This window comes from Mustela nigripes, chromosome 1 (genome assembly GCF_022355385.1).
Source record: "Mustela nigripes isolate SB6536 chromosome 1, MUSNIG.SB6536, whole genome shotgun sequence".
In the NCBI taxonomy this organism is placed as follows: Eukaryota; Metazoa; Chordata; class Mammalia; order Carnivora; family Mustelidae; genus Mustela; species Mustela nigripes.
In genome coordinates, this window is record NC_081557.1 from 174214659 (window position 1) to 174226702 (window position 12044).

A 12044-nucleotide genomic window follows, 5' to 3' on the forward strand; every position below is an offset into this window, starting at 1 on the left:
TTTTATTTCTTTGACAGAGAGATAACACAAGTAGGCAGAGAGACAGGCAGAGAGAGAGGGAGAAGCCGGCTCTCTGCTGAGCATGGAGCCCAACACAGGCCTCAGTCCCAGGGCTCTGGGATCATGACCCAAGGCAAAGGTGGCTGCTTAACCGACTGAGCCACACAGGCGCCCCTAAACACAGTTTAAATAATACGCAGGAAATTGATAACTGATCCGTTTGGTGAAGAATTGAAGACAGACTTTCTAATTTTATGTCTTTGTGTCCTGTTTGCTTTTTTTTTTTTAAGATTTTATTTATTTGAGAGACAGTGCCTGTGATCAGTGAGGGAAGAAAGGGGTTGGGCACAGCAGAGGGAGAGGGCCAACAGACTCTGTGCTGAGCATGAAGCCCTGACTCTGGGGGTCCCATTCTGGGACCCTGAGATCATGACCCCAGCGGAAACCAAGAGTTAGCCTTATTAACCAACTGAGCCACCCAGGCACCCTTGTTTGCATATTTTAATAAACATGAATTTTATTCAATTTTAAAAATATGAATAGAAGTTGAAGAATCCTTCAAATACAATCCTCACATTTATTTGAGAACCCTTGTTGACAACTGTGCAATAAGATATTGGCCCTTGAACTTAAGTTACAGTGTTGAAAATGGTCTGAAAACTTTAGGAGTAAGTGGTGACCCAATTAAAATTGTTGATTTAAACTATTAAAATTGTTGGTTTTAACTTTGAATCAGGCCATTTTCACAGTCATGATTTTCAAGCTCCCTAGAATAAAATCAGACTGTAATTAGTATGCATATCTATTACTCAGGAAATCCAAACAGTTTTAAAAGAAAGTAATGGAAAAAAGAAAAGAATGTTTGGGAGCTTTAGCAGCTATTACTAAGGAAACCAACTCTATTTGCCCTGTCACTAGATTTAAAAAGAAAAAAAAAAAGCCATAAAGGCAGCCAGAAACTCCAATAATTTTAAATTTTTATATTTTTAAAGCTAAAATTTATTTAAGTAATCTCTATACCCTACGTGGGGTTCAAACTCACAACCTTGAGATCAACAGTCAAATGCTCTACTAAAAGCCAGCCAGGCCTTACGTTGAAGTTGTGGGTTAAAGCCTCCCGGTTGAGTATGGAGCCTAATTAAAAATGGAGGGACATCTGAATGTCTCACTTGGGCATCTGACTTTTGGTCTTGGCTTGGGTCTTAATCTCAGGGTCATGGGTTTGAGCCCTGTGTTAGGCCTACTTAAAGAAATTTAAAGAAAAATTTTTTAAGAAAAAAAATTCTTTCCCTATTTTTTTTTTTAAAGAATTTATTTGTTTATTTAACAGACAGAGATCACAGGTAGACAGAGAGGCAGGCAGAGAGAGAGAGAGAGAGGGAAGCAGATTCCCTGCTAAGCAGAGAACCCAATGCGGGACTCAATCCCAGGACCCTGAAATCATGACCCGAGCCGAAGGCAGCAGCTTAACCCACTGAGCCATCCAGGCGCCCCTTCCCCTATTTTTGAGTTACACAAATAACACAAATTCACTAAGGAAAAAAAACAGAAATATATATGAGAACAAAAAGAAAAAAGAAGACATCAGGTTTTTTTTTAAGTTTTTATTTACTTATTTGAGAGAGAGAGAGCACAAGTGGGGGACAGGGGAGAGGTGGTGGGGAAAAGGAGAAGCTGAGTGGGGAGCCCAATGTGGGGCTCCATAACAAGACCCTGAGACAATGACCTGAGCCAAAGGCAGACACATAACCGACTGAACCCAGTCGTGACCAAAATTTTATACATGTTATTACACTGTTTCAGAACTTCAGATGTTTACTGAAGAATATACTGTAAAGATTTTTCTGTTAATAGATACTATCTTGACTGAATTTTTTTTAATATTTTTTGTTTTTTTGTTTTATTTGACAGAGAAAGAGAGATCACAATTAGGCAGAGAGGCAGGCATAGAGAGAGGAGGAAGCAGGCTCCCTGCCGAACAGAGAGCCCGATGCGGGGCTCGATCCCAGGACCCTGAGATCATGACCTGAGCCGAAGGCAGAGGCTTAACCCACTGAGCCACGCAGGAGCCCCTTGCCTGATTTTTTTTTTAATTTTTATTTTTTTTTCTAAGAGTTTTAATTTTAAGTAATGTCTATACCCAAAAAGAGGCTCAAACTTACAACCCCAAGATCAAGAGTTACATGTTCTTCCGACTAAGCCAGCCAGATGCCCATCCAAGGCAGGTTTTTAATCTGAATATATGGATAGTAGTAGTATGTACCATCTAGCACATGGTAGTGTATGGTAGTATATGGTATATGGTAGTTGGTCAGTTGTGAATCTTTCAATAATAGTATCATTATTTTGAATAGCTACGCGGTACACCATTATGTTACCTACTATAGCTTAATATTTATTTTATTTTATTTTTAAATAATCTCTACACACAACATGGGACTCAAACTTACAGGCCTGAGATCAAGAGTCACCAAAAAAAAAAAAAAAAAAAAAAAAAAGTCACTATTCTACTGACATGAGCCAGCCAGGTTAGCCCCCTGCTATAACCTATTAGTCAACTCATTTTTGCTTGACATTTGGTTTTCTGATTTATTATTATTTTATGTGTGTATTTAGGCTAAACTCCTAGAAGTGTTGAGGCACCAGGGTGGCACACTCGATTGAGCAATCAACTCTTGAATTCAGCTCAGGTCACCATCTCAGAGTCCTGGGCGAGGGCCTTCATCAGGATCCGTGCTCCCTCCTTCTCCCTCTGCCCCTCCCACTCATGCTCTCAATCTCTCTCTAAAATAAATAAATAAATCTTTTAAAAAATTCCTAGAAGTGTTCATGATAGATACGAGTTGGAATACAATGGAGGGTGTCCATGAATTCCTAAAAGCCTGCTAAATACTGTTCTTTTTTTTTTTAAGATTTGTTTATTTATTTGAGAGAGAACAGGAATGGGGAGAGGGGCAGGGGTAGATGGAGAGAATCTCAAGCAGACTCCCTGCTGAGTGGACAGCCTGAGGTGGACTCCATCTCAGGACCCTAGATCATGACCTGACCTAAAGCCGGGGGTTGTAGGCTTAACCAGCTGCATCAGCTACATGTCCTGTGAGCCTGCTAAATCATTCTGAAAGCACTTTTTTTCCCCTCTCCTGTAAAGATATGGTTTTTGGCCTGCATGACAAGAAACTACCTTGCTACCACGACCATGACTGACTAGACCAGAGCCAAAGGCAAATGTGTGGGCAGGACCTCAGAGAGGTCAAAAGTCTCTAGGGAGGGGCGCCTGGGTGGCTCAGTGGGCTGAGCCGCTGCCTTCCGCTCAGGTCATGATCTCAGAGTCCTGGGATCCAGCCCCACATCCAGCTCTCTGCTCAGCAGGGAGCCTGCTTCCTCCTCTCTCTCTGCCTGCCTCTCTGCCTGCTTGAGATCTCTCTCTGTCAAATAAATAAATAAATAAAATCTTAAAAAAAAAAAAAAGAAAAGAAAACTAAAAAAGTCTCTACGGAGTCTCATAATCAAATCCCATCCAGTTGGTTTGCCACTGGACACCGGATCATCTTCTCTCTCAGGTGGTAGGTCTCTCAGGAGCAAGCCGAAGTTGTGTGGTGGTACTCCAAGAGGATTGCTTTCATCACAAGGTTGTCTGAAGAGCTGAGGGATTGACATATGTGTCTCACACTGAAGTAATCAGGGCATGTCCCTCGCCTTCCACTTTATAGAACCTTATCTGCCATCTTCAGAATGAAATAGGAGAATCTGGAAGGTAGGAAAACATTAAACATTTTTAAGGCAGTATACATTTTTCATGTTCTGAATACATCTGTCATGCTTCTGAGCACCACCTGAACTGTTGCTCTCTTTCCATGCCAGCATAATAAATACTTATATGTGCTGTTTCTTTCCAATTGTGGGTTTAGTGTTTTGGTGGGCTGATAAGAAACACTGCCTCCTGGGGCCCCTGGCTGGCTCAGTCAGTGGAGCATGTGCCTCTTGCTCTCAGGGTTCAGAGTTCAAGTTCCACATTGGGCATAGAGCTTACTTTTTGTTTTATTTTTTAAAGATTTTTATTTATTTATTTGACAGAGAGAGATCACAAGTAGGCAGAGAGGCAGGCAGAGAGAGAGGAGGAAGCAGGCTCCCTGCCGAACAGAGAGCCCGATGCAGGGCTTGATCCCAGGACCCTGGGATCACGACCCGAGCCGAAGGCAGAGGCTTTAACCCATTATATGATATAATATAACATATTTCAAATTCTCTTAGATTATTTTTAAAGGAGAAAAGCTGACCTCAGTGTCAATGAATAAATAGATTTTTCAGTTTAACAATGGACCATATTCTCTATTACATATTTATCCTCTCTAACCAAAAACTATCTACTTTGATTTTCCAGGTGGCCTGAATTTCATCTCCCTATCCATATTTGGTTTTGAGTGTGTGGGAGGATGGACCTAACCTATAATGTATTTTATTTTATTCTTTAAAGATCTTGTTTATTTTATTTGAGAGAGAAAGAGAATGTGAGCAGGGGGTGGGGGTAGAGCAGATGGAGAGGGAGAAGTAGGTTTCCACTGAACAGGAATCCGGACACAGACCTCAAGCCCAAGACCCTAAGATCATGACCTGAGCTGAAGACAGTCACTTAACCAACTGAGCCACCCAGGCGCCCCAAGTGTGTATTTTTAAAGATTTTACTTTTAAGCAATCTCTACAACCAATATGGGGCTTGAACTCACAACCCTGAGATCAAGAGCTGCATGTTCCATTGACTGAGCCAGCCAGGCACTCCCCATAGTGTATTTAATCCTATGTAATACATAGTGGGTACCATTTCTTTCTGACTGTAAAACAAATGTAGTTAGGTGAAAAAACAAGTTGAAGAGTAGAATGATTTGACTTCTATAAAACAAGTGTATACATACATACAGATATAAAATTTGTATATGCATACAAAAAATAATGGACAAATATAAACCAAAATATTAACTAGATATATCTGCAGAATGGGCTGAGGTGTAGATTTTCACATTTAATTTGTACTTCTCTGTATTAATTAACACTAAAAAGTAATACAGGTGTTTACTGTGCCAGACACTATAGCAAGCACTATAAATTTCTCAAGTCATACTTTCTTTTTTTTTTAAGATTTTATTTATTTATTAGGGAGAGAGAATGAGAGATAGCATGAGAGGGTGGAGAGTCAAAGGAAGAAGTAGACTCCCCACTGAGCAGGGAGCCCAAAGTGAGACTCAATCCCAGTACTCTAGGATCATGACCTGAGCCAAAAGCAGTCACTCAACTGACTGAGTCACTTAGGTGCCCCTAAGTCATACTTTCTTATAACAATCCTATGAGATAGATACATTTTATAGATGAAGAAACTGAGGATCAGAGAGATTAAGAAACTTGTCTAAGACCGCACAGCTAGTAAATGGCAAAACTGGAATTTCTTTTTTATTTTTTTTTTAAGATCTTATTTATTTGAGAGAGCGAGAGTATATGAATGGGTGTGGGTGAGGGGCAGGAGGAGGAGATAAAGAGAGAGAAGCAGACTCTCCACTGAACAGGAAACCGGACTCAGGGATCCATCCCAGGACCCCAAGATCATGCCCTGAGCCAATAACCAACTGAGCCCTCCAGATGCCACAGAACTGGGATTTCAAACCAGGTCTCACCAGTGCCTCGATAAGTGCCTGGTACATAGGAACCATCAAAAAAGAATATGTTTGGGGCGTTTCAGTGGCTCAGTGGGTTAAAGCCTCTGCTTTCTGCTCAGGTCATGATCTCAGGGTCCTGGAATCAAGCCCCAAATCAGGCTCTCTGCTCAGCAGGGAGCCTGCTTCCCCCTCCCCCTCTGCCTGCCTCTCTGCCTACTTGTGATCTCTCTCTCTCTCTCTGTCAAATAAATAAAATTAAAAATCTTAAAAAAAAATATGTTAGTCATCTCAAGAAATGCAGAAGTATTTGACAATTCAACATCTTTCATGATAACACTCTTAACAAATTAGGTACAGAAGGAATATATATCGACATAATAAACACTTTGTATGACAAGCCCATTGCTAACAATATACTCAGTGAAAAGCTAAAAGCTTTTCCTTTAAGATGAGGAACAAGAAAAAGGTATCCATCCTTACCACTTCTATATATACTGGGAGTCCTAGTGAAAGCAATCAGGCAACAAAAAGAACTAAAATGCATCCAAATAGAAAAGAAAGAAATAAAATTATCAGGGCACCTGGGTGGCTCAGTCAAGTATCTGTCTTCAGCTCATGTTCAGGGTCCCAGGGTCCTAGGATCAAACCCCACGTTTCCCACATCAGACTATCTGCTTAGTGGGGAGTCTGCTTCTCCCTCTCCCTCTTCCTGCTGCTCCCCCTGCTTGTCCTCCCTCTCTGTCGAATACATAAATAAATCTTAAAAATTATCTGTTTGAAGGTGCCATGCTCTTATGTATAAAAAGCACTCCACACTCCTCCGAAAACTGTTAAAACCCTTAAATGAATTCAGTAAAGTTGAAGGATAAAAAATCAACACACAAAAGTCAATTGCGTTTCCGTTCAGTAACAATGAACTATTCATACTTCCATGTACAGTAGCATCAAAAAGAATAAAACATGGGGTTCCTGGCTGGCTCAGTCAGTAGAGCATGCAAATCTTGATCTCAAGTTTGTGAGCTCAAGTCCCCCACTGGCAGTAGAATTTACTATAAAAAAAGTAAATTAAATATTTCAGAAGAAATTTAACTAAGGAGCTAAAAGACTTATATACTGAAAACTGTAACACATTGATGAAAGAAAACCAAGAAGACACAAATAAGTGGAAAGATGCCTTATGTTTATGAATTGGAAGAATTAAAATTGTTAAAATGTCCTTACTAGGGGCACCTGGGTGGCTCAGTGGGTTAAAGCCCCTGCCTTCGGCTCAGGTCATGATCCCAGGGTCCTGGGATCGAGCCTTGCATCAGGCTCTCTGATCGGCAGGGAGCCTGCTTCCTCCTCTCTCTCTCTCTCTCTGCCTGCCTCTCTGCCTACTTGTAATCTCTGCCTGTCAAATAAATAAATAAAATCTTAAAAAAAAAAAAAAAGTCCTTACTACAATCTATAAATTCATTGCAGTCCCTATCAAAATTCCAGTGGCATTTTTCACAGAAATTGAAAAAAAAAAAGTCTAAAATTTGTATGGGAACACAAAGCCAGAACAATCCTAAGAAAAAACATAGTTAGGAAAAAAAGAAAAAACAAAAAACAAAAAACAATGCTAGAGGCATTATACTCCCTGATTTTTCAAATTATATTACAAAGCTATAGTATTAAAAAAAATTTAAAAAGCATGTTACTGGCATAATAACAAACACACAGACCAATGGAACAGAATGGACAGTCCAGAAATAAACCCATGCACATAGTCAACTAATTTTTTACAAGGGCACCAATAATACACAATAGGTAAAGTATAATCATTTCAACAAATGATGTTGGGAAAACTGTAAAGATACATACAAAAGAATGAAATCAGATCCTTACACTATATACTCAGTGCAGAGTCTGCTTGAGATTCCCTCTTCCTCTGCCCCTCCCCCTTTATCCCACTCATGCATTTTCTTTCTCTCTAAAATAAATCTTAAAAAAAAAATACTATATTGTGTACTTGAAATGTGACATAAAAGTAAATCTTCAGTGTTCTCACCACAAAAAAGGGAAGAAAAATTAAAAATAACTAACTTGAGTATGGTTGGGGTGCCTGGGTGGCTCAGTCAGAAGCATCTGCCTTCGGCTGGGTCATGATCTCTTGGCATCCTGGGATCCAATCCTGTATCAGGCTCCCTGCTCAGTGGGAGGTCTACTTCTCCCACTCTCTTTGCTCCCTTCCCCCTGCTTATGCTCTCTGCTCTTTCTCTCTCAAATAAATAAATAAAATCTTAAAAAAAAACCACAAAAACTTGTTTGCGGCTTTCATTTCACAATGTATATATTAAATAAATCATTGTGTTATCCACCCTTAAAAAAGATAAAAGATTATAGATTAAGTTCATTTTAATTATAAAAGAATAAACTATTTTTTATTGCTGAAGAAATACTCATTTACATATAATATGAACTTCAAATTATTCCTATTAGTGACATTTTCTTGCACCCAGTCCATCTTGAAGTACTGCCAAGAAATATATGCCAAAATAGAGAATGTAATCTTTTTTTTCCTTTTAGATTATTTATTTATTTATTTATTTGACAGACAAAGATCACAAGTAGCAGAGAAGCAGGCAGAGAGAGAGGAGGAAGCAGGCTCCCTGCTGAGCAGAAAGCCCAATGCAGGGCTCCATCCCAGGACCCTGGGAACATGACCTGAGCCAAAGGCAGAGGCCTTAACCTACTGAGCCACCCAGGCACCCCGAGAATGTAATTCTTTTCATTTATTCTTTAAATCAGATTTTAACTAATTTAGACATCTTTCTCCATTGGTTTAATTTGTGAGGCCAACATCTATGAAATCATATGGAAGCATATTAACTGTAGACCTGGGTTCTACTGAGTATTGCCCATCATAGACAGCAACCTTGGTAGGATATATAGGGAGTATTTTATAATTTTTATGACTCTGGAATCAAAACCTTATCCTACCACTTACTAGCTAATTAATTTTGTTAAGTTATTTTACCTTTTTGTGCCTTAGCATGGAGCACTCTGGCATCTAGCAAGGGCTTTACACTTGGTCATTACTATAAGAATCAAAATTGAATCCCTATTCTTTTCTTTTCAAGGACATTTTATCTATATTAAAGATATATACTTTATATTGCAATTACCAATAAGTTAATAGATATTAAATATTGTTTACATAAATGATAGAATAATCTTTTAAGAAGGACTATGAGAAAAATAAGCTTTTTTTTTTTTTTAAGATTTTATTTATCTGAGAGAGAGCACAAGAGATTGAGAGGACAAGTGGGGGGAGGGGCAGAAGGAGAAACAGACCCCCCTGCAGGGTAGGGAGCCTGACTCTGGCCTCCATCCCTGGAGTCTGGGATCATGACCTGAGCTAAAGACGGATGCTTAACAAACCGAGCCACCTAGACACCCAAGAAAAGTGAGCTTTCTATGCCATGGTACTTGTGAAATTTACTTTTGAATTTTTTTAGGTGGGGGAGGGGCGATGGGAGAGGGAGAGAGAGAGAATCTTTTTTTTTTTAAAGGTTTTTATTTATGGGGCACCTGGGTGGCTCAGTCCTTGGGCGACTGCCTTTGGCTCGGTTCATGATCCCAGGATCCTGGGATCCAGCCCTACACTGGGCTCCCTGCTCAGCCAGAAGCCTGCTTCTCCCTTACCCACTCTCCCTGCTTGTTTTTCCTCTCTTGCTGTTTCTCTCTCTGTCAACTGAATGGATAAAATCTTTAAAAAGAAAATTTATTTATTTGACAGAGAGAGATCACAAGGAGGCAGAGAGGCAGGCAGAGAGGGGTGGGGGGGAAGCAGGCTCCCCACTGAGCAGAGAGCCCACAGCAGGCCCGATCCTAGGACCCTGAGATCATGACCTGAGCCAAAAACAGAGATTTAACCCACTGAGCCACCCGGGCACCCCGAGAGAGAATCTTAAGCAGGCTCCACACCCAGTACAGAAACTTGTGCAAGGCTCCTTCTCATGACCCTGAAATCATGACCTAAATTGAAATTAGGGGGTCAGACACAACTGCTTGAGTTACCCAGATGCCCCTATTTCTTAATTTTTAAAGAATTTTCAGGTCTCAATGTAATAAATATCATTTTGACGTGCACAGTGAAAAGAACAACAAAAAAATGCTTATTGACTGACCTATAAGCAAACATAAATAATCTTCCCTTTTTTTGACAAATTTTGCACATTTCTTTGACCTAATTTTTTCTATTCATTCTTCTTTTCTCATTCTTATGTTTTCAGCCTTCAGTTTCTTTTCTAGTTCTTTGTATAAATTCCTCATTTTTGTTATTTTATTTTATTTTCCCTTATAAAACAGGTTCTTTTTTTTTTTTTAATATGTTATTTGTTTATTTGAAGGAGGTAGGAAGCGGGAGCATAAGCAGGAGGAGGGGCAAAGGGGAAAGGGAAGCAGACTCCTCACTGAGCAGGGAGAGCCAGCTAGGCTTGATCTCAGGACCCTAGGATCATGCCTGGAGCAGAAGGCCGATGCTTAACCTACTGAGCCACCCAGGCACCCCAAAACACAGTTTCCATTAAGAATCAATAAAGGAGGGGTGCTCTCTCCCCACTAATTTTTCTCTCTGTCTCTCAAATAAATAAATATAATCTTAAAAAAAAAGAAAAATTCACAGTCAAATCTATATAAGTAATTAATTTAGAAACTTCTTTAATTTCTGTAATATAAGAACTAAAAATCCTTTGAATGTAGAATAGTTTCAACAGGTTAAACGTTTATTAATGGTTCTAAAAGTTAGATTCTTTCTGAAGCAGGGATAGGTAGGTCTGAGAAAGGAGGGCTGCATTTGGAATAATCATTCCAAGCATCATCAGGTAAATATTCCTTGTTACAGATGAGAAGCAGAAGCCCTGAGTTATTGAATCACTTATTCAAAGTCACAGGACTAATGGAATTGTCCCAGATGCTGGAGTTAGGTGCTAAAGCCAACACTAGGAAAACACCGCTACTTGTAAAATTTATCCAGGGGAAAAAGAATCCCCGAGGAATAATATGCCTCATTAGAAAAATTAATTTTTTAAGTTCAACAGAGCCAACTTTCCCATTACTAGAAGCAGTCCCTATTCTTCCCGGTGGACAGTGTTGTATGAGAAGTTCGTGTCCTATGACAAGTGAATCTTTTTTTTAAAGTTATGTCTACACCCAGTTGTGGGGCTCGAACTCACAACCCTGAGGTCAAGAGTCACAACCCACTGAGCTGACAAGGTACCCCAAGTGAACCTTTATTTATTTATGTATTTTTAATTTATTTGAATTAATTTATTTTATATTTATTCAAATAATTTAATTTATTTGAATTTAATTTATTAGACAGAGATCACAAGCAGGCAGAGAGGCAGGCAGAGAGAGAGAGAGAGAGAGAGGGGAGGAAGCAGGCTCCCTGCTGAGCACAGAGCCCATTGCGGGGCTCCATCCCAGACCCTGGGACCATGACCTGAGCCAAAGGCAGAGGCTTTAACCCACTAAGCCACCCAGGCGCCCCCACAATTGAATCTTTAAATGCTGAATTACACACAAGTGTAGCTCAATGTTCACACTCTGAAAAGAATTTAGAAAATGAAGCCTGGGAAGAGTTTATTCCTATTTCCCAAGTAAGACTTCTTCATAGGGGCACCTGGGTGGCTCAGTGGATTAAGCCTCTGCCTTCAGCTCAGGTCATGATCCCAGGGTCCTGGGATCGAGCCCTGAGACGGGTTCTCTGCTCAGTGGGGAGCCCACATCCCCTTCTCTCTGCCTGCCCCTCTGCCTACTTGTGATCTCTCTCTCTGTCAAATAAATAAATAAAATTTTTTTTAAAAAGACTTCTTCATACAATTAAATTATTACACTGCCGTTCCTCTCTTCCTTTTCTTTGCTTCACTCCTTTCTCTCCCTCTCTCCTTCCTCAGTTTGGAAGGTTTGTTATTTAAGGCAAATGCAAATATTTCTCAACCCCACCAAGGCTGATAGGCCCTTAGGAATACTAGGGGTACTGGAACAATGAGAACAGAGAAGGAAGTGTAAGAATGATAAGCATCTGCTATCAAAGAATCTGCCTGGTGATTTTCTTCGGTTTACATCAGGTAGGAAGTATTAACCTTTTTTTCTCACCATTGCAATAACTTGCTCTCCCAAACCCCAGACCTCATTTCTCAATACTTAATATAATTTTGGCCAAAAAGTTAGTGCTGCTATTTAAACATTTGGAACTGAATCTATGGGTTCCACTTTTCAGTACTTTGCTCTGCCTAGCTCCTTAATGGGTTTGAAAAAGTTTTACCTGGAAATCATCCCTCCTGAGGCTATCAAGCCTTGGCAAAATTCCCACACCGACTTCTTATCCATCCGCTCTGCATTTGATTGAAATTCACCAGAGTATTCTGG